Source organism: Lissotriton vulgaris, chromosome 8 (genome assembly GCF_964263255.1).
Source record: "Lissotriton vulgaris chromosome 8, aLisVul1.2, whole genome shotgun sequence".
Classification (NCBI taxonomy): domain Eukaryota; kingdom Metazoa; phylum Chordata; class Amphibia; order Caudata; family Salamandridae; genus Lissotriton; species Lissotriton vulgaris.
The window spans coordinates 1,410,904,975-1,410,928,761 of record NC_141696.1 but is presented as its reverse complement, the minus strand read 5'-3'; positions in this window follow the sequence as shown (position 1 = coordinate 1,410,928,761).

Genomic DNA, 23,787 nt, shown 5'->3' with positions numbered 1-23,787 from the left:
AGGGTAAAGATGGCTGCCGAAAAATGGCTCAGGCCGGATATCAGGATCAAAGAAGAGGTCATGTCCAGTATCATACTGGAACAGTTTATGGAAGTACTGCCGTACGGCACACAGAGGTGGTTACGACAACACCCAGGACTAACGGCTGCTCAAGCTATAGAGATGGCGGCCAACTACAATAGGGCAGCACCCCGTTTTTTTCCTTGGGACAATGAGAAAAATACCAAGTCCGTAGTCCTTCCCTCCAAACCAGAGAAAAAAAAGACTGTACCCGACCCAATTAAACCACGACCGTTCAAACCAGAGGGTCCCCATGTGAAAGGGCCACAATGCTTCGAGTGTGGAGAATGGGGTCATATAGCTCGAATGTGCCCCCAACGGAGACCTCCGGAAGAGCCCATGGAGGTCGGATATATTCCACGGACTGTCATGTACACTTCTGAAATGGGCCCATCATTCTACGTAAGGGTACGAGTTAATCAGAAAGAAGTGAAAGCCTTACTTGATTCGGGTTGTCGTCAGTCAGTTGTTCAGGAACGACTTTTGCACCCTGACCAGATAGGCCAGGAAGGTACCGTTCTTATCAGGTGTGTCCATGGTGACGTCAAACCCTATCCCATGGCCCGAATAACTATACACCCAACAGGTAGGGAACCATGCTCAGTCAAGGTGGGGGTAGTAAGGACTCTACCCGAAGAGTTGATACTAGGGGTAGATAACCCAGATTTTCTGTCCTTGTTTAAGAGAGAGTTAAAAGACCACACCGCAGAAGCATACCTATCAGTAGAACCATGGGTACTAGACAGAGGGTTTAAGTTCGCACAGGCCAATGATCCTTCTCTATTGAATGCTTGGGAAGCAGCGCACTCTCAGTCCCCTACATCACAGAGGTACCCCAGATTCAAGATAGAAAATGACCTGCTGTATAGAGAAAGCAAAGAGGGAGAACCTACCCAACTAGTGGTACCCAAAGAATTCAGAGAACAGATTCTTTTTTATGCCCACACACACACCTAACTGCTGGGCACTGTGGCAGTGAGAAAACAACACAGAACATTTTACGTCTCTTTTATTGGCCTGGTATATACAAAGAAGCAGACACCTACTGCAAACAGTGCGAGGTGTGCCAAAAAAAGAACCTTACTCGCCCACCCGCAGTACCCCTGCAACCACTGCCAATCATTCGAAATCCATGGGATAGGGTAGGTATGGATCTGATTGGACCTCTACCACGTACATCGCATGGCCATACATACGCTCTTGTAGTGGTGGACTACAACACTAGATTCCCAGAAGCCTTTGCACTCAGTACTCCGACTACCAAGAACGTAGCGGACAAGTTGGTGGAGCTATTTTCAAGGGTAGGGTTCCCTCGCAAGATACTAACGGACCAGGGAACACCATTTGTTTCCCGGATGATGAAAGAGGTGTGCAAAATGCTTGACCTACACCACATCCGAACGTCCGCCTATCATCCCCAGACGGATGGCCTTGTTGAGAGGTATAATAGGACCCTATAAACCACCCTTAAGAAATTGCTAACTGCCGAGAATAAGGACTGGGACAGAGTGCTACCCCTAGCGTTGTATGTGGTAAGAGCACAAGTGCAGAGTAGTTTGGGTTTTTCACCATTTGAATTACTCTACGGCCGTCAACCACGTTCTCTGTTAGAGATTACCAGGGAAGCATGGGAAACAGAAGGAGCTGCCGAACAGAGAAACCTGTTGGAGTATACACAGCAGTTAAGATCTAGATTGGGTAAATTGAGGGACTTAGCATATTCGAATCTAGAGAAAGCCCAAGCCACTCAAAAACGACACTATGATAAAGGAAAAAAATGGAGAACCCTAGAAAAAGGAGACTGGGCCCTGGTGCTTCTTCCCTCGACCACCCAAAAGTTTCGGAGTGAGTGGAAAGGTCCCTACAAAGTTATGGATACTTACGGGCGTACCACATACAGCTTACAAATGTCCCCGAATAGGAGACAAACCTTCCACATTAATCTCCTCAAGAAATGGATTGGTCCATATCCTCGCCAGGCTAACTTGACCTTACCAGCAGATAGGAGCGGGTCCACGCTGAAAGAACTGCCAGTGAACACAGAATTGACCGAAATAGAAAGAGGAGAGTTGATGTCGACTTTACTCCCCTATCTTTTCAGACACCCCTGGGTGTACCCATTTGGCAGAGCATCAAATACACACAAAAGAAGGACAGATGGTAAAACAAAGACCTTATCGTATTCCAGCCGCTAAAAGAGCTGATGTAAGGAAGGAGGTGCAGGACATGCTTCGTCTAGGGGTAATAAGACCGTCTAAGAGCAACTGGTCCTCTACCATAGTCATGGTCCCTAAACCCGACGGATCTACCCGTTTTTGTATGGACTTTAGGGCCCTGAATGCTGTATCATCTTTTGACGCGTTTCCAATACCCCGGGTGGATGAACTCATAGAAAGAATAGGGGATGCCCGCTACATTACCACACTTGACCTAACCAAGGGTTATTGGCAGGTGCCACTCAGGGAGGAGGATCGCCACAAAACAGCCTTTGCAACTGAAGATGGACTCTTTGAATTTACTGTCCTGCCATTTGGACTCCATGGAGCCCCCGCTACCTTCCAGCGGTTAATGAACAGGATACTGGCCACCCACACCTCATACAGTTCGGTGTATCTGGATGATATAGTCATCTTTAGTTCATCCTGGAAAGAACATTTGGTACACGTATCCAATGTCTTAACCGCATTGCAGGCAGCTGGACTCCATGTGAATGCAAAGAAATCTAGGGCCGCATTTCCAAAAGTGAAATACCTGGGGTTCATGCTAGGGGAGGGAGTCATAGCCCCTCAGGCGGAAAAGATCAAAACGATCACCAGCACTCCATTCCCATCCACCAAAAGGGAATTACGTGCATTCCTAGGTCTCATAGGGTACTATAGGCGATTCATCAAGAATTTTGCAGACCTTTCAAGTCCCCTAACAGACCTTTTGCAAAAACACGTAAGGAATTCTCTGCCTAATCCCCCATCTGAGGGAGCCATCAAAGCCTTCCAGACTCTAAAGACTGCCCTTACCACGAGCCCGGTCCTCATTCCACCAAACTTTGAGAAGCCCTTTTCCCTGGCTACTGATGCCTCCGACACCGGCATTGGGGCTGTGCTGTCACAGGAGGGGGATGACGGAACGGAACATCCCATACTCTATGTGAGCAGAAAGCTCCACCCCAGGGAACAGAAATATCCCACGGTGGAAAAAGAGTGCCTCGCCATCAGGTGGGCTATTGACAAGCTGAGGTACTATCTGGAAGGCAAAGCTTTCGTCCTATACTCGGACCACGCACCCCTTAAGTGGATGCAAAGAAACCGATCCCAGAACGCTCGGATATTACGCTGGTTTCTCTTCCTACAACCATTCGCCTTCAAAGTAGTGCATCGGAAGGGGGTAGACAACGGGAATGCTGATTTCCTCTCCCGGATGCCTATTCTCCCCGATCGGGAGAATCCAGGGGGGGAGGAATGTAAATCCGGAGTCCCTACCCGTCGGGAATGGTGGAGCCCGACCCATACTGAATTGTCGTTTCCGGCTTCTCCACAGAATTCTGAGTGGGAGTACAGAAACGAGACTGCCAGCGAGACTGAGGAAAACGGACCCTTTAAGTGGGCGTCGCCTTACGCGGAGGAAGCCCCAGCCCTTCGTGACGTCACTGAGACCACATTGGTCAAAACGGAGGAAATCCTGTATGCCGGGTGTGGAAACACCGCGGAGAGGAAGGCGGGAGAGACGGAGAACCGGAGTTCGGCAGAAGACGGAATAAGAGGAAACGAAGTGGGAGACTGCAAAGGAGCCAAAGGAGAAACCGAACCACGAGGCGAGCCAGGAGGCCAACTGCGGACCGCCGTGCCACACTCCCGAGGGAGGAGTGTGGCTGACACAGGTACGGCGGCGTTTGGCGGCTTGGGTGGGCAGGCGTAACGCTAATGCTTAAAGCCCCACTTTACTTTTCCGATCCCGCTGCATTAACCCTTTTGTCATACCCTTCTACCCCGCAATTCCTCCCCTCCTTACCCACTCTATCCCAACACCGACTACACTGAGCACGGCAATTAGTTAAAGAAATTGTCAAGAATTCCTGTCATGCGAGGGGAGGAAAACGATAACCAGCGAAAACGGACTACATCTCCCAGGATGCTTAGCGGTTGAGAGGTTATGTAAACAGGAAAGCTGTTACATAACTCAAGGAAAACACGCCCTTATGTAAACAGGAGAGCTGTTACATAACTCAAGGAAAACACGCCCTTAGGTAAACAGGAGAGCTGTTACATAACTCAAGGAAAACACGCCCTTATGTAAACAGGAGAGCTGTTACATAACTCAAGGAAAACACGCCCTATAAGGGGAGGAACCGGGAGGTACAACGCTGTCGGATATTGTGTTTACACCGACGTACCTGCTTCGTGGAGAGCAGTGTTCCGGAGTGGTGCTCCAGTAAGGCAAGAACGGAGGTTGGTCGAGTCGTTACTCCCTGGGCCGTGTCTTGCCCCATCGTCACCTGTGAAGGACCCGGAAGCTCTACCGGTCAACCATTGAGCTTCGCTTTTTGACTCGGCTGAGTCAAAGCGCAGTGGCGCTTTTGCTGGTTGGAGTCGTAACTCCCAGCCCGACCAGAGATACAGGGACTGCCAGCTGTAACGCACACCAGGAGGTGTTTGCCGCGTTACAGACTCGGAAGTCCACAGGATCGATCGAGCGGCTGCTCTCGGTTCAGTCTTCTTGCTTTTGATTGGGGTATCGGTGACGCATCACCAGGAGGTGACTCCGCGTCCCGGTGCAGTCTGAGGAAGAGGTTGAGCGGCTGCTCCCTTCAGGTAGAGACCCCGGCTGGGTGTTTCCCTGACTCCTCGATTCTCCCCAACACTCTTCGTGCCCCTCACAGCCTACCGATTGGCATTGTCGGCCATTTCATTTCTGCCCTCTGTTGGCATACGCCGGGATCGGCGTATATGCAGAGGACGGTTAGGACCATCCGTGCTGTGGGCTGGTAACGTACTTAGCCTGGAGGATTCCAGTGACTATAACTTTTGTTTACTCTTTGTATTATTTTTGCCTTCATTAAAATAACTAACCCTTCACAAGTGGTTGCGTCCTCATTATCGTGTCTGTTAAACGATCCTGAGACGTTCAGGGCGTTACAGAAATACACCGGGTGTATACCTCTCACTCCCTGGGCCCCTTGGTGCAACCCTATTGGAGGACTGTGTCCTAACGGCCTTCCGTCTTGTTGGTCTTTTCTTTCATGTGGCGAGACCCTCGGTGCCTGGAGTGAGGAACCACATTCTGGGGAAAGAAACCGTAGAAGAGCAGCGCCACGGACTCCAGTACCTTCGCACGGGAGAGACTCACACTAAGGACACGAAAGACGTTTGTCACTAAACCCTTAAGAGCTATTAAAATAAAACCCTCGTTAAATCCTACAGTTGGTGTCACGGTCGTCCCTTCACCCACGTCCACACAAGGTTAAGATCAACTAGGTCGGGACAGGTTGGAGCGGCTTTTAAGGGTGTTCGACCAGCAACTCTTTGATCTAAGAGGCTGGGCGGTGTATCACGGTGCCCCCTAATTTCTTCTATAAGTGTTGTCATACGTTGGTCCTTTAGTGATAGGGGGTGTCTGTTTTTGGCGGGGGGACTAAGGGGGCTGGGAGCCCAAACGGATAAGCCCTCCTCCATTCTTTTTCCTACTTTTAGGGTTTTAGTTATTAGGGGCGACAGGCACGCTGCTAGTGGGGTTAGGCTGTAGCCATTTGCAGGGGTGCAGGGTGGGGGGCTGGAAAGGGTTTTTTTATTTTGCCTTTTTTTATTTCTATGGCCTTTTTCTTCCTTCCCTTTCTCTTCCTTAAAGGATCAGTATAGCTGACGAATCATTCGGATTCTTATTGTGTACTTATATTTAGTACTTATGCTTTTTATGATATCCTTATTCCCGGGTGGGCAGGCCCTGAGAACTGGCGCTCAACATTGAATGTATATTGTATTGTTGTTTGCACCGATCCATATGCTTTGGCGCCAATGTTCCATTATAGCGGTTATTACGTGCATATCCTGTCTCTTGCCCTGTCCCCCGTATTCTTCTGTTTGATTGTATGGCACCTGATCCTTCCTTAAATAATATAAAATGGAACCTCTGTCTCATCCTGGGACTCAGTTGTGCATTCTAATACAAGTTTTATCCTGAATCGCTGCCGGACCTCAGGGTTGTCGGCTGATGAGCTGTGTCGTACTGTGATATAGGCGGTCTTAATTTTGTTTAGCGGCCGGCCCCTGCGGTTGTAGGCCCATGCTTGTATTTTTATTGAATGCTACAATAAAGGTTTTTCATAACAACAAAAAAAAGAATGCTTATTTGCCCCGATTGTGGAGAAACTACAAACGCTACCCACAACATTGGCACATCTACTGTCAATTCTGAAACCAACAACTGCACCACAGAAAACAGAAAACAAAGGCACTCTGAGGGTCGAAGCGATATCACTGAGTGCACAGCCACAAGCACCAAAGTCACTAAACAGTGACTCTCTATCAGAAGGAAGCAGTCCCCTCCAAGGATCAAATAAAATTGACCCTTCCGGAAGCAAAGGTCTAACAATAAGACCAGGACGCAAGCAAAAAAGGAAAGGCAGGAATAAGAAACCCACAGTCAATCAATCAATCAATCAGTGACACTTATAAAGCGCGCTACATACCCGTGGGGTCTCAAGGCGCTGGGGGGGGGGGGGGGGGGGGAGCCGCTACTGCTCGAACAGCCAGGTCTTCAGCTTCTTCCTGAAGGAGAGGTGGTCTTGGGTCAGGCGCAGGTCGGGAGGGAGGGAGTTCCAGGTCTTGGCGGCCAGGTGGGAGAAGGACCTTCCTCCTGTAGTCGCTCTTCGGATGCGGGGGACGGCGGCGAGGGCGTGGTTGGCTGATCGGAGGTGGCGTTTGGGAGCGTAGAAGTTGACTCGGCTGTTGAGGTAGCTCGGGCCTTGGTCGTGTAGGGCTTTGTGTGCGTGGGTGAGGAGGCGGAAGGTGATTCTTTTGTTGACGGGGAGCCAGTGAAGGTCTCGCAGATGTCCGGAGATGTGGCTGGTTCGTGGGATGTCGAGGATGAGTCTGGCTGAGGCGTTCTGGATCCGCTGGAGTCTCTTCTGGAGCTTGGCGGTGGTCCCGGCGTAGAGGGCGTTGCCGTAGTCCAGTCGGCTGGTGACGAGGGCCTGGGTGACGGTCTTCCTGGTCTCGGTGGGGATCCACCAGAAGATCTTCCGTAGCATGCGTAGGATGTTGAAGCATGCCGAGGAGACGTTGTAGACTTGCCTGGTCATGGAGAGGGAGGAGTCCAGGATGAAGCCCAGGTTGCGTGCATGGTCTGTCGGTTTGGGTGCGGTGCCCAGGGCGGGAGGCCACCAGGAGTCGTCCCAGGCGGAGGGAGAGGAGCCCAGGATGAGGACCTCCGTCTTGTCCGAGTTCAGTTTCAGGCGGCTGGTTGTCATCCACTCGGCTACCTCTTTCATCCCTTCGTGCAGGTTGGCTCTGGCGGCGGCGGGGTCGTTGGTCAGGGAGAGGATCAGCTGGGTGTCGTCGGCGTAGGAGATTATGCTGAGGTTGTGTTTGCGTACGATGGCCGCGAGGGGGCTCATGTAGACGTTGAAGAGGGTGGGGCTCAGAGATGATCCTTGGGGGACGCCGCAGATGACTTCGGTGGCCTCTGACTTGTACGGTGGTAGGCGGACTCTCTGTGTTCTCCCGTCGAGGAAGGAGGTGATCCACTCCAGCGCCTTGTCCTGGATTCCGACGTTGCTGAGGCGCCGTACTAGGGTGCGGTGGCAGACCGTGTCGAATGCCGCGGAGAGGTCTAGGAGGATGAGGGCCGCTGTTTCTCCATTGTCCATCAGGGCTCGGATGTCGTCGGTGGCGGCGATGAGGGCGGTCTCGGTGCTGTGGTTGGCTCGGAAGCCGGACTGTGAGGGGTCGAGGGATCCGTTCGTCCCGAGGAAAGCGGCCAACTGCTTGTTGACGGTCTTCTCGATGACTTTGGCTGGAAACGGGAGGAGCGAGATGGGGCGGTAATTCTTGAGGTCGGTGGGGTCCGCTGTTGGTTTCTTGAGTAGGGCGCTGAGTTCGGCGTGTTTCCAGCTCTCGGGGAAGATGGTGGTGTCGAGGGATGTGTTGATGATGTCTCGCAGGTGGGGTGCGATGACAGCGTCGGCTTTGTTGAAGACGTGGTGAGGGCAGGGGTCGGTCGGTGATCCGGAGTGGATGGAGTTCATCGTGCGGATGGTGTCTTCGGTGCTGATCGGGGTCCAGGCGTGGAGGGTGGTGGTGGGGGGTGGTTGTTCGGTCATGGTGTGCGTTGGTTGGTTGTTGAAGCTGTTGTGTATGTCCGCGATCTTGTTGTGGAAGTATGAAGCCAGGGAGTTGCAGAGGTCTTGCGATGGGGTGATGTCGTTGTTTCCTGCGCTGGGGTTGGAAAGCTCTTTGACGATGTTGAAGAGTTCCTTGCAGTTGTGTGCGTTGTTGTCCAACCGGTCCTTGAATGCTGTTTTCTTGGCGGCGCGGATCAGCTGGTGGTGTTTCCGGGTGGCAAGTTTGAAGGAGGTCCTGTTGTCCGGTGTCGGTTCCCTTCTCCAGACTTTCTCGAGGGCTCGGCAGTTCTTCTTGGAGCTCTTGAGTTCGTCGGTGAACCATGGGGCTTTCTTGCTGCCGGGTCTGCTGGGCGGGGTCCTCAGTGGGGCGAGTTCGTCCGCGCAGTTGCTGATCCACTTCGTGAGGTTGTCGGCGGCCTGGCTGGGGTTCGCTGAGCTGGCAGGAGGGTGCTGGCTCAGGGAGGTGGCGAGCTGGTCTGCTGTGATCTTGTTCCAGCTTCTGCGGGCGGTCTGTTGCTGGTGGTGGTGGGTCGTTGTTTTCTTGAAGGTGAAGTGGACGCAGCTGTGGTCCGTCCATTGAAGCTCTGTGGTGTGGCTGAAGTTGATGTCCTTGCTGGATGAGAAGACAGCGTCGAGTGTGTGTCCGGCGAGGTGGGTGGGGGTGGACACCAGTTGCTTGAGTCCCAGGTTGGTGAGGTTGTCGAGCAGGGTGCTGGTGTTGCGGTCGTTGTTGTTCTCCAGATGGAAGTTGAGGTCTCCCAGGAGGATGTAGTCAGCGGAGGGGAGGGCATGTGGGCTGACGAAGTCGGCGATGTCCTCGCTGAATTGTGTGCGTGGTCCAGGGGGTCGGTAGATCAGGGTGCCTCTGAGGGTGGTGTTCGGGTTGGTGTGGATCTGGAAATGCAGGTGTTCGGCGGTGGTCAGGGAGTTGTCGGTGCTGGTCGTGAGACGGATGGTGCTCCTGTGGATGATGGCGATGCCTCCTCCCATCTGGTTGGCGTTTCGGTCCCTCCGGACGATCTTGTAGCCCTCTGGGATAGCGATGGCGATGTCGGGAGCTGAAGAGGCGTTCATCCAGGTCTCCGTGAGGAAGGCAACGTCTGGAGCTGTGGTGTCGAGGAGGTTCCAGAGTTCGATGGCATGTCTGTGGATGGAGCGGGTGTTGAGCAGGATGCACTTGAGGTGGGTACTGCTGGTGTTCGGCTTGGTGGGTGCTGGTGCGAGGCAGGTCCGGATGCAGGTGAACTTGCAGGCGTGGCAGCTGAAGGGTCCGTGGGTACGTCGTGGAGAGGCTTGATGGCATTCTGGGAGTCGGCCGGTGTTGAGAGCGGTGAGGGTGGCGGCGGAGTACGTCAGGCGGGTCGGTCGGGGTCTTCGTGGGCCAGGGGTCCTGGCGCTGGTCGCGATCCGGTCGCGGACGGGCGTAGACGGGCTTACCTTTGGCGCGCCTTCGGCGCACAATCGGCGCGCCCGCTGCGCGTGACCGCTGCGCGTCCGCACGGTCGCCATTTAAGGCGAAGTGCGCGGGTGGGCGGAGCAGCTGGGAGGCGGGAGCGGGGAGGGAACAGAAGAGAAAAAGGGGCGGGGCCAATGTCGGTGGCGGGAAGCGAGAGCGGAGGGCGGCGAGGTAGGCGGCCAATCAGGAAGGAAACTGGACACGGCACAGGGGATACAAAGAAATTAACAGGCACAAATTTAGGGCAAAACAAATAAAAACAGCAAAATACGCGAGCAGACGGCAGAAACAGACAAGCACAAATTACGGGCAAAACAAGGAAAAACAGCAAAATACGCGAGCAGACGGCAGAAACAGACAAGCACAAATTTAGGGCAAAACAACTGGGAAACCAGAGGGGAGCGACCACGGCGTCAGCGAGGCCGGCGGCGAGGCAGAAGGCAGGCAGAGGGGAACACACGCAGCAGCTGGTGGCCGTGCGGCGCGGGGGTGTCCCACAAGTGGTCCTGGTACATCACGCAACTGACTGCATCACGGCAGGCTCACCTAAAACAGAACTAGTAAATGATAAAATATCAAACGAAGAAGAGTTAGGTTCGGTAAACAGCACGAAGATCTCGACTGCAATCCCCAAAACTACAAAGCAGCAGCAAAACACAACAAGCTGCCTATTAACTTCCAGCAACACACAAGCGGAAAACAACGTACAGACAGGGACACCACCTGAAAATATTCTGTCTCCAATCGCCTCCGCCCAGGAGACGTACCAAGCAAGTATACAAATCGGGCAAGAGGCGTCAACAGCCTCATCAGGTAGAACAGTGCTATTCAAAGGCACACATCAAACAACAACGTTGCTCAGCCGAGTCTCTCGGGAGGATAAAAAGAGGCACCAACAATCTCAGAACCACAACCACGAGAACAACATCTAAGTGCACGCCACAGACAGCTTTTCATTCGACCACATGAAATACCCAAACTACAGCAATAACTCCAGAGCACTCAAAGCAAACCTTCCTGATCATGAGCTCCTTCTAGAAAGCGTAAACAACAAAACAAGAAGGCCACTCCAAAAACAAGAAACTCTTGCCCATAGAGTGACCATCAATAACAGCACAAAGATACAAGATCAGCCCACAGCAATGGCCGAAGGGATAAGCATTATAATATTTCACCCTCAATACAAATCTAGAGGTTGTGTGGACATATTGAAAAGAGGGAACATTCTACGGCTTCTCCATTCCATCACACCTCTAGCAAACATTGAAACCCTCGACTTACTGTCACTGGAATTTCTGCCACCTAACAACACTCAGAGTACAGAAGCAACTAGAACAACATTGCGAACCGCAGAGGTTGCAGGCAGAATCCTACGGGAAAGGGCAAGCTTTACAAACGGGGGGATAGGCCTGGAATCCATCCCCAAACCCTTATACCCAGCTCCTTTCCTTAAAGCAGATATAATCAATTCAAGTCAGACAACTTTTTCCGTCTTGAAAGGAGCAAGGAGTAGTACATCTGGCACTACAATCGAAGCAAACTTGGAAATTGCACTGCAATCGACTCAAGGACCCTCAGACTCACTGTCTATTTCTATGTCCAACAACTGGACTGACACACATTGGCATCTCCACAATGACAGGCGACAGATTCAGCACAGCCTTCACAGACAGAACGCAATGGAATTAGTGTATGTGTCTGCAACATTAATGGCCTAGCCTCAAAAATGCATGATCAAGAGTTCACAAATCATCTGACTACCTTTGACATAATCCTGCTTCAAGAAACTTGGGAAGATAAGCCCCTTGACCTGCAAGGCTACGCCACCTACTCATTGCCGGCAGCAAAGATGTCAACCTTTGGTCGCCGCTCGGGGGCTTACAGCTTTCTGCCTCAATAACTAAAATTGGTGAGCTTCTCCCTGTTACCATACACTTAACTCCACCAAGCAGCAATCAAGGAACAAAGGTAACTCTCATGCTAAATCACCTTAAACAGGAAATTATAATAATAAACGTTTATGTTCATCCGAAACAAAAATCAAGGGCAGCGAAAGAGCTGTTACTGGAGCTACAGAGAGTAATGGAAGAAGAATCAACAGACCTCATAGTCGTGGCTGGCGATTTTAACGTGCACTTATTAGGGTCTACCAAGAAAGAAGACTCAACGCAGAGCATTGGGAATTCCAACACAACACCAAATATGGTCCACTAAGACACCAGCGTAGCAATGAACCTACTTAGGGGCCTAGAACACCTAAATATGGGAGCCCTGAATGGACGGTTTGAAGACGACATCCCACCAGCAGCCACATACCACTCAACTGCTCATCTAGACTTCACCTTTGCGGCATTGACGCTGTTTAATAAAGTAGCTACCTACAAGATCGGTAACAGCGATTTTAGTGACCACCTGCCACAAGAGTTTAATCTTCTAACAAGAGCTTGCCAATTCCCAGAAACCAGCAACTCCATCTTGCTGGAGGAAACAACCAACCTAAGAAGAATAAGGTGCAGCTCAAACAATATAGGCAAAATAGCAGCAGACGCCCAAGCTCTTTATAATCAAGGTCAAGTCAACTCAACCCATTCAATAATTCACAACGCAACGGCCAGAAACAAGGGAAAGTAGTAGCAGTTTCGATTTGTGCACAAAATAGCCCTGTCTCTAAAATATTATAACAAACTATGGGGCATATTACCAACAACTAGCGATAATTATCGCTATGTTGGTTTAGCGGCGATATTTTTATCGCCGAGCTGCGGCGATTTTTATCGCTTAGGAACCTTACTATTATCAAGGTTTATCTCCTAAGCGATAAAAATCAGCTCAAATGCATGAATATCGCTGAAAAGTTGGTGATATTCATGCATTACCGAGCTAATGCTCTTAGCCATGTTATCCACCTACCATTGGATAACATGGCTAAGAACTGCTCAAATGTTTTTAAATTCAAATTCAAATTCAAATTCAAAAATATTCGCGCTTAGCGCGAATATCTCCAAAAGTTGGTAATAGGAGATAGCGATGTTAGCGACTGTTTCCAGTCGCTAACATCTTGGCACGCCCACTTTGCATGTCATTAGTGATAAATATCACTGACATGCAAAGCGGGGCCCAAAATGGTCGCTATCTCCTACTAGCTGTCGCTAACTGGTGTTAGCGACAGCTAGGTAATAGGGAGATCATTTTATCTCCGCTTTCTTGACTTTTAAAGCCAAAAAAGCAGAGATAAACCCCGTGATAATATGCCCCAGAAAATCAAACTTTTAAGCAACTACGCAAATACCCAAACAATCGGAAATTGCAAGGCACACTCTGTGAGCAAAGGACATCAGTAAAACAAAGGAGATGGGAGAGATAAAGAGCAAAGGACAACGAACTCCTGGCGAAACTTATTGTCGACGTAAACCTGAAAAATAGTGCTAAATTCTGGCAAACGGTCAACAAATTGCAGCACCCCAATCATCAAGATATTAGTTCCAATATCACTGAAGCCACCTGGGTAGACTACTTATGTAAACATTTTAACAATCAAGAACCTGAAATAGCAGTCTCCCTGGGCTTCCTGACTCACGCTGTTACAAAACTTCTATTAGTTAGGGAAGGAACCAAAAGCACCAATGTGACGTGGGCACCGAACCATTGAACCAGTCACAGCCTGAGGTAGCTCCTCCACCAATCCATGACTGCCCAATTTGGTTAGAAGACATGCAAAAAGGACCTTTAGTCGAAGACATACGTAAACAAATTTCCAGAGGCATACGTGCAGGAGCACCAGGCCCGAATGGCATACCACCGTTGCTATATAAACAGGACTCAGACTTCTGGAGCAATGCACTAGTCCCAGTAATAGGACACGCTTTAAGAACAACAGAAATCCCAGAGTCATGGCGAGGCTCTATCATCAGTCCTACATTCAAGCAAGGGGCGAGATCCGACCCAAACAACTATCGCCAGATAGCCTTGATTGATACTGATGCTAAATACTATGCAGGTATTGTACTTAAAGACCTGGTCGCTTGGTCCACAAGAAATAGTATTGTACCAACAACTCAAACGGGTTTCCGTCAAGGGCAAGGAACTATAACTAACATCATGGCCTTAACCATGCTCATCGATGCTGCGAAGCAAGGTAAACATTCCCTGTACCTTTGCTTCATTGATTACTCAGCGGCTTTCGACCAAGTAGACCTTTCCAAACTTTGGCTAAAGCTGAAAGAATGGGGGATCCCTTTAACCCTCCTAGACCAACTTATACAGCTGCACACCGACACATGGGTCAGAATCAAATTAGGCGCTGGAAGGCATCCCTCAAGAAAAATCATTACAAGAAAGGGCCTAAAGCAAGGATGCGTCTTGGCTCCTTTGCTTTTCAGCCTTTTCCTGGCGGACCTGCCAGCAGAACTGGATGCTTGCTCCTCACATTCGCCGAAGCTTGGTGCCATGGTACTGACAAATTAACTTTACGCAGACGACCTAATGCTGATCAGCAGAACTCCAATAGGACTTCAGCACCTTTTAGATGCCACCCACAATTTCTCACATCGGAACGCATTAAGAATAAATTTAAAAAAATCAAAAGTTATGTGCATAAACCACCACAAGAAGTCAATTCCCAGCTGGTACATGGAAGGCAAATGCCTGGACCAAGTAACTACCTATAAATACTTGGGCGTACGCTTAGATAAAAACAATTCTTTCAAACCACAGCTTGAATGCTTACGAAAGAAGGGAATAATGACCTGCTTGACATTAAAGCCCCTGAAGAAACTGCTGCCGGGCTTAACAGTTGACCCCCTTTTAAAAGTCCTGTGACCAAAACTACAGCCAGTAATCACCTACAGGAGCGAATCCATGACAGGAAGAGATGCTGCTACCCTCAACTGTATAATTGCAACTTCCTATCGGGCGATATTCCAGCTTCCCAGGTATGTTTCACCAGCTCAAATAAGACTGGAATTTGGAATCCAGAAACAGGAAATAGAAAGACAGGGAGCCTTCTTAAAGAGTTGGCTCAAAATCAGAGCTGGTGAGACAGAGACCTTGAACAACCAACTCTGGCTAGAGCTGTCGCGCACTGGTAAACTGTCAGCCAACGTCTATCTTCAGAACTTCCTGCAGGATCTCGGTCTGGTAGATGCCTGGAACACTCCAATGGGCCATCTGGTTTTTTAAAAAATATTAACAAAATGGTCTAGGCTCATATCGGTTATGGAGGACAAGAAATCGGTATCCAAGAGAGCTCATGGCTGGGTCGTGCTTAACAATTATGAAGTTCTAAAACCTCAGCCCTGCCTCAAGGTCGGAACCAAGCTTGAGACTAAAGAAAAATTTCTAAGGCTACGAGTCGGCCCGATAAACCCGCTTATGCCACCGTGGGAAAGAAGAGGGCCCGATCATTTTTACCGTCTGTGCGCAAATGACACTGAGACTTTGAATCATATTATATGCACATGCAAGAAGCTAGATGACATACAGAAAAGTCTGTTAAAACCACTATTTAAGCAGCATAGAGTAAGGACCTGCAGACAGGCAGTGATGATGTATTTTAATCCCTCCTTTGTGCAGCTAAACTGTCGCCTTACAAAATTCTTTGATCTGATAGCCCTGAGACTGAAAACCACTTGCTGCCAACAGTAGAGACCTACTATAGACTACAGTAGACACTCAACTGGACCACTTTACTTTAAATAGGCCTGCAATTCTGTGTCAGCAGTGCTATTATAAACAGAAAAATGTTATGTCTTTTAATTACAAAACAAAAGGATCTTTTAATCTTGTACTCATTTTTAATCGTTTTACCTAATGTAACTTTTTTTTATATCAGCCTGTAATGTTCTGAATGCAACGGTTTTAATTAATTATGCATAATAAAATTACCTCACATATATTTCTAGATCCGGAGTTTTATCAGCCTACAGCAATTATGGTTAGTAGTAGATGACACACATACCAAAAGGAACTTCTACTGGTTCAGTCTTTTTTCTCCACCCCATGATAGTAGGAGCCGACTTTAATATAGCTCTAAAACCAATTGACAGGATAACTAAAATTAATAAACAGTAAAGAAAAAAAAATCCCTTCATGAGAGAATTATTCAGGTAATTCAGCGTAGTCTCGGACTAGTTGATGTTTGGCATGAGCATTTCCCGGACTCTCAGGGTTTCACACACTTCAGGCATAAGTATCAGAGCCAAACACACTCGGATTATTTTCTCTGCTCAAACCACCTCAAGAACAAAAGAATAGAACTTCTACCCCAGCTCTCTCGGATCAGGATCCGGTTTATGTCATGTGTCGGCATGAAGGGAGATAGAAATTGAATAGGCTCAGTTTGAGAACGTTTTATTGCTGTTTTCAGATACTGGTTTTATTAGCCAGAGTAAAGAACAGATTAGGTATAATTTTAGATTAATCTAAACTGAGCAAAAATCAGCATAGTGTGGGACACTTTCAAAGCTTATTTAGGTCTACTGGTACCAAAAAGGCTCTAGTGTATTGGGGCAGGGAGGGCTGAAAGGAATGAGACACTGCCTGGGGCACACAAGGTGTCCATGCATAGTCCAGTTCAAACCGGTGCTGGGGTACTCCAGCCCCAGCTCTGGCGTGAAACTGGACGAAAGGAAAGGGGTGTAACCACCCCCTTCCCTGGTCCCACCCATAGGAGGGACCTAGCAGGTAATCCAGCCCCTAGATTTGGTATATAGGTAGGAGCTGAGTCCCAAGACTTTAGATTAATCCTGACTGAAACTTGAAACAAAACTCTGGACCTTCGATGTTCTACTTGAAGATAGAAGGCTGAAGAATCTCCCTTGTGGTCAAGGAGTGACCACTCTGCACAAGCAGGCATCATCAAGCGATCAACGGTTTGCTTTGTCATCGCTCCCGCCGGAGCCCGAACACAGAGCCTGACAAGACCCAGACTTCCAGTCTTTCTTCAGCCCCATCCACAGCCACAGCAAAGCTGAGACCCGTGGAGGCAACGTGAGATGTGGGACCGGCCATCTTGGAAAGCCAGCAAATTGCTTTCCGTGCAACTTCTGAGGCACCCTCGAAGTTGTGCATTGGGAATTGAGAAGCCCCAGCCCCGAGCACCAACTGCACCAAAGATCAGCCCTCCACACTCCACGAGTTCTGCATGGGGCCCTTCTGCATTTTCCAGCTCGATGCGTCTGTCCGGTCACTTGCCTGTTGGCTAGTGGTCTCTGTGACAGCGAAAACTTAAAATCTACACTGCTGGTCTGGTTGCTCCAGATTGGCCCTCGCTCCCCTGAAAATGAGCAGCCCATCAGACCTTGCTGGTCTGATTAAGAAGCCATCTTCGATTCCTGCGTGGGTTGCCTTAGCCAAGGCTTTTTGACTCCAATCTGGAAGCCGAAACCGCCGACAGAGATAGCCTTTGTGGTACAGTCCGTGCCTGACCCCTGGTCATCGTCAACGCCTCCTGGTCCACGTGGCTGCAGAGACAAGCTTCACGACATCACCTGATTGCTTCGTGACATCGCCTGGTTCCTTCCTGGTCACTGGCTAGTGACCCAGACTCTGTCCCCTCTGCTTTCAGGTACTTTTAATTCTCGATCCGCCCTTAGATCCAACCGGACACTTCTCTCCTGGTCGCCTGCGGCATCTTTCTCCAAGGCTCCACAGGATTCAGCGACGAAACCCGACACACATTGACACCTATGCACCCGCTTCCTGTGGGTGAGGTAACGCGAGTACTTCTGTGCTCCTGTGGGTATTGACTATCCTCGTGTTTAAGTTTCAAGTAGCTTTCTCCCAGACCATCCGGAAGTGACCTAAAAGAACTAGTTTCCAATTCTTTCGTTCCCATTCTCTCTATGGTAACTTGCGTGTGTGTAAAGACACTGCACACGCCTCCCGTGGGCCTCCTACTTCCTATCCTTTGGTAGTACAGTGTAGCCCTAGCGATTCCCTAGGCCCTAGGCCTTTCCTTTGTTCGTGACGTGGTTCTTACACCACTATTTTAGTATATGGTTTGACGTGCCCCTAGAGTGCTACTGTATATTGTGCAACTTATTGTATGATAATTAAGTAACTTGTTATGTGCTTGTGCCTCTGATCTCATAAAGAGCTCAGAGGGGTTGTTTAGAAATAAATACATATATATTTTCTGTATATCCTGTGTGGTGTCCTTTCATTTGGTATTCAAGGGGTTACATATGGTAAAACAGCTGGCTTTACATGCCCTCTGAAGTTTTAGCCTAAGACTGCTTTGTCCATGCTACCTCTAGGATAGCTGGTCTATAAAGTTGACTTTACAACCATCTCCATAAGGGTTGTTTGGACTGATATAGGGTGCCCACTAGAATAGTGGACATCACATATCAGGCCAACTTCTCACAACTTGGAGATTAAAATTCAGACAACAGACAAACTAAATAGTTCAAATTCAAGGTGGAGAAAGTAGGATACCTGTCGAAGATCCAGAAATGATAGCAAGGGGTTTTCTAAAATTCGGTACAGGAACTAAACAAAGAGTCATTGTCTCCCGAACAAGAAGATATTCAAGCTTTTCTATAGCACGGTAGTTTGTAAAATATAATCAAAGAATAACAGCAGATTATGAGTGGCCCGATAAGTAAAAAGGAAACAGAAAGCCATACATTTGATGGTGATGGTAAAGACTCCTGGCCCAATGGAATCCCAGTAGAAGAACATACACTAGTCCAGCAAGAATGACACCCTCTTTAATTATACTTTATAACACAACATTTTGAGAGGCAGGTAAGCAGGGCGAATTAATTACCTTCTTACACCTGAAAAAGTATCCTCAGGAATATAATGTATGCCACCCTATGACATTATTAAATGGTGCTTATGAAATGTTACTGGAAATCTATTATATTAAATTAGCCAGCCTGATTAAAAAAATTGTCGATGACAAAGAAACAGGCGTTATCTCTTGAAGATTGCTAGCCTCAGACACCCATTATATGTGAGATATAACTAATTTAGCAGGGGAGGACTTGCCTTGCTACTTTCCATTTTAGATGTAGAAAAGACATTTGAGCTAGTGAATTGGGAATTTCTGGATAAAATCCCAGAAGCAATACATTTTCCTATGCAGTTCACCAGGTTGATTTGATCTTTATACCACAGCTACGAGACAGAGCTCCTGCTTAAAGGTGAGATCCTGCTGAACACTGCTGCCAGACTTATCCTAAATCTTCCACTGAGATCTCCTTCAGCCCCCAGTCTGAGGTCCCTCCACTGGCTTCCGATAAGAAAGAGAGGCCATTTTAAAATGATATGCCTCACCCACAAGGTCATATATGGAACTGGACCCTGTTATTTAGTGAAAAAGCTCAACAGATATCAGCCAGGAAGGCTGTTAAGATCCAGCTCAAAATCTCTTCTTACCCCACTATGAATTCACACTGCACAAAGTGGGGGGCGATCCTTTTCATTTTTTGCCCAAGACCTCTGGAATAAGCTTCCATCTCATCTTCTCTCCATTTTTGATCTCAAGCATTTTCTGAAGGAATTAAAAACGTGGCTATTTGATCTGAAATAACGCTATTAAGATTTGACCGTCAGCCTACTGGAGTTCTGCAAGCGCCATTAGACCTTTTTGGTGATTTGTGCTCTCAACAAGTTCCTTTGACTTTGAGATGCTTGGTGAACCCACCCGGGATCCCCATAACCAGCTATAATGATTTCGTAGTTGCAATCAATTGGAGCAGAATCAGAAATTAATGAAGCCACCAAGATAAGATTATATGCAGATGATGTGGCACTTTTCGTGTAACCTACAAAGAGATAGGGCAAAGGACCAGTCTGAGACATGTTACAGTGTATTATTATAAACATGGTTCTATTGAAATTTGTCTGACATTGGAGATGTGATGTTTACATAATGAAATAGAGGACTAAATGATCAGCATTTCAGACACACATCAATGATTGAGCACTGGCCAGGTGGGGAAAGGCTTGAACACATTTCTAGAGGAATACACTTATAAACACAAGGGTTGAGGCAAAGAGACCTGCACCTGTTATAGTCTGTGACTTTGAAATATTGCGATGGTGCTCAAGAAACCAAGGAACACAACCCTGTCTGTTCCTTTAAGGACAAAGTCCAAATACAAAACACAGAATGTGGAATCAGCACCCATCAAGAAGTGTTTTCCATAATATTTAGTGTCCTTCAATCAGTAATTAGAATCTATTTCAAATGAACAGGTCCGAACTTGATAGTAGTATGCTTTCAATTCTTTATTATGGTTTTCAACAGTAGAAAAACTATCCAATATCACAGCAGATTTTTCTTTTTAGCCTCTTTTTTTAGCAAACGCGTTTCGTCTCAAAAATGAGACTTCTTCAGGGCTCAAAAACCTGTCTTTTGAAGTTTAATACAAGCAGGAAAGTTTCCTTAGTTCAAGCATATTTTAGATGATCTGTCAGTTTAGATGAGTATTCAGAAGGGACCGAAAAACGGCATGGTAACCTGGAAAGCACAGTCAGCCAACGTTCTGCAGTTCTAGAGGAGTTTCAATATGTAACATAGAATAAAGTACTTTGAGTTGTGTTGGACTGTTCAATCTGTAATTCCTCTGTCGTAGGAATAGGATTCGTTTTTGTAGAAGGGTATATTCACTGACAATTCAGTGTCGTTCTTCAAAGGGGGCATTAGTCTTTGCATGCTTGTACAACCACATTCATTTAATTGAGGAGTTGAATGATGTGATTCAAACCACAAAATATATGAATTTAGTACACATTTCTCTACAAAATAGCATTCCATTACACAAACTACCCATTGAGCAGTATTGGCAATCAGAGCTAATTTAACATCACAAGTAAATGGTTGGTACAGGTTACAAACTCGCCACAAAAAGTATAGCAGGGTGACGCACCTGCTCCTGTGCAAATTCCCACAACACAATGGTTGTGTGCGGCTCTCCAAAATACTATTAGCGGAAGTACGTTATAGAAGAGAACTATGGAGGGGCGGAAGGTCTGGAATACGTGTGGTCATTGCAGATGGGGCATTTGTCAAAGCGGTGTTTAGACAAGAAAGGGGTATAGCTCATGCCTCTTTTGAGTATGATGGATAATGTCATTACCACTATGCACATATGTTTTTTAAAACGCATTTGTAGTGCAATAATAGAACACCATTTCCCCTAGAAACCTAATATTAAATAGTGTAATCGTTTGTGGATGTTGATCCCTCAAAAGGCCATGAGCAGTGGACGTGATATAATACGCCCTTTGACCGCCCAATTGACATCTTATCCCACCATTAGACCCTCAACAGCTTACTATGTGTTGAGAAAGGGCAATGAGAATAGTAAAGAGTGAAAACTGCAAAAGGTGAATGGCTAATATGTGGCCTGATATACAAGATGTACTAGTGTTTTTTCACAGTCTGGATTGTGTTCTTGCCTTTATTTTGTGATTTGACTGGTGTACTAATGAGCTGCAACGCAAGAAGTATCATGTATGTAGAAAGTATTCTGCAATCCCTGGAATGCATGGGACAGCAGTCCTCTGGGCCATACTCATAATTTGGTAGAGGCAAGATATATGCCTAAAACAACAGATGTCCTATCTGCTATATTTAGAGTGCAAAGACGCCATATAATCTCTAATATGGTGAAAAGGATGGGCCACATATTAGCAAATGTCTCGCTTTAAGTAAAAAACATTTGGGCTCTGGCCCTTCCCAGACTGCTGAAAGTGGAGACTTTTTTAAACTATACAATTTAGCTTCCTTCAGTTGGCCACATATTGCTAAATTAATATGTAACTGACATCACTCCTGGAATCGTTTTTGGTACTTTTTACTGTTTATTTACAATTCTTCTTTTTGTACTCTACCACAACACATCCCATACTGTTCATCGTTATTTGATACCATCACCAGTGTACACAGATACATAAGACAGTGAGGAACTAAAACAAGTGTATTAACATCTTAGGTGCTGCGCCTATTCCAACGGCCGACGGCACCACTACCTCAGGAGTGCTGCCGTCGGCCGTTGGACGTTCGAACCTCACCTGCTCAATGGAACGTTCAGCACTGGAGCTGGACGTTCCATAGCTGCTAAGAGGATAAAAAATGAATGTTTTTAAATTCTAGCCAGAGCCCAGAAATCTAAATAACATCATCACTTCACTTAAAACAAAAAGGTGTCGAGAAATTAATGACTTCACTCAAACCATTATCTCAATGTAAGAAACAATGTCACACTGAGGCAAGAGAGCACAAGCCCTTGTTTAAAAAAAAATAAGTTTTGTACAATTACAGAGTGGTTCCTTTGGGTGAAGGAGGCCACATGTCTTTCAAATTACTTCTCAATAATTAATGTTGATGTCATACGTTTTGACATCTGAGAGGGATAGGGCTTTATGAAGGTCTTCCCCAGGACTAAGAATTTAGGAAAATGGGCCTGATGTTTTAAAGGAAACATTCTCCCTTTACCGGTGACTGTGCAAGTTGTAAACATGAAATTAATACATAAAGCAAATTTAAGACATACTGGCTTTCCTGGTTGTTCATACTGTATCTATAACAAGAACAGCAGAGACTTACTATATATTTTCCCATACATCCTATGGAAAATCAAACACTGTCACATGGAAGTAGGAGGCCTGGCTAAAAAAAAAACATCTTTACATGCTCATGTTCTTAAATCGCCTTCTCTCCCCTTTAACGCAATTATATTTGGCACACTAATTTGCGTGCATACACAGGATAATATTCCTCAAACTCAGTTTGCTTACAATACCGTTTTCATAGGCACTATGTCATACCACCTTGAACACTGCACAAGGGCTAACTTCAGCACACAACTTGTTATTTGTTTTTGGTTACCCGACGACTAAGATATCACAATAAATTAAACAATAACAGCCTAACTGGGGCTACGGCATAGTAACAAGGATGATGGTATTATGTATATGACATCACACCTTTGTTTATACAGAGGAGTATTTTGCTGGCACTGAGTGAGAGGTCAGTCCATGCCAGAATTCCAGCTCAGCTGATTCCTGTCACCTCATGTGAGAGATGCTGTCCAACTCTACACCAAATTGGGCAGCTTTGTGACACTGACCCATAGGTAATGGGGAGTTAGACCACCCGACAGGGATTTGGCAGATCCACGCACCTTAGACACAATATGGTAGATTGCGCTAAGTAGCATTACACTGAATTACAGTACTTGTATGCAAGCATATGGTTTTCTGTATCCGCAAAATTGTTGAAATATTTATCCTTTTCACCATTTTATTAATGCTAGTAATATTATTAAGCTTCCTCCTATTAGTCATTGCAGCACATGTATTTTACTCAAGAATCACAATTCTTCAATAAATATTGAAACTGCAGTTTGTGTTTTTCTTGCGTATCTCATTGGTTATGCATATGTGACTGAGCGAAAGGGTTCTAGATCTATTACCACAGTTTCCTTGGGGATCAGGGCTGTCATGTTCTGAGGTTGCATACACATGTGTTACCCAATAAGGTTAGGGGTGCATGTGGTGCACTGTGAGCTAGCAGGACTACATGGCACCATATCCCGAGGGGCACCCAGATTCAGTCTCGCACCAATCCAAAGTTTATGTTATCCTACAAATGCACAGTTTTAATTGAGCAAGTACAAGCCGTACGACATGGTGCCACCAGGGTTCTAGGTTGGGCTCTTATTTAATGGATCGCCTGAGTAGTTTACTTTTGTATACCCTACTCACTCGTACCCGGAGACGTGCGTGGTAAAAGAAAAAGGGAAAAAATCATCCACAGCTGAGCAGGTAACCCCTGTGTATTGGCTGAAGGTTGTTCAAGTATGAACCTTTTAAAGGATCTCCCCATAATAGTACCTTGTCTGAATTCCATATGTTTCAATGGCCAAAGGTGTGGCACGAAACATACCGGACAATGGCAGACACGCTGCACGCAGTAACTCAG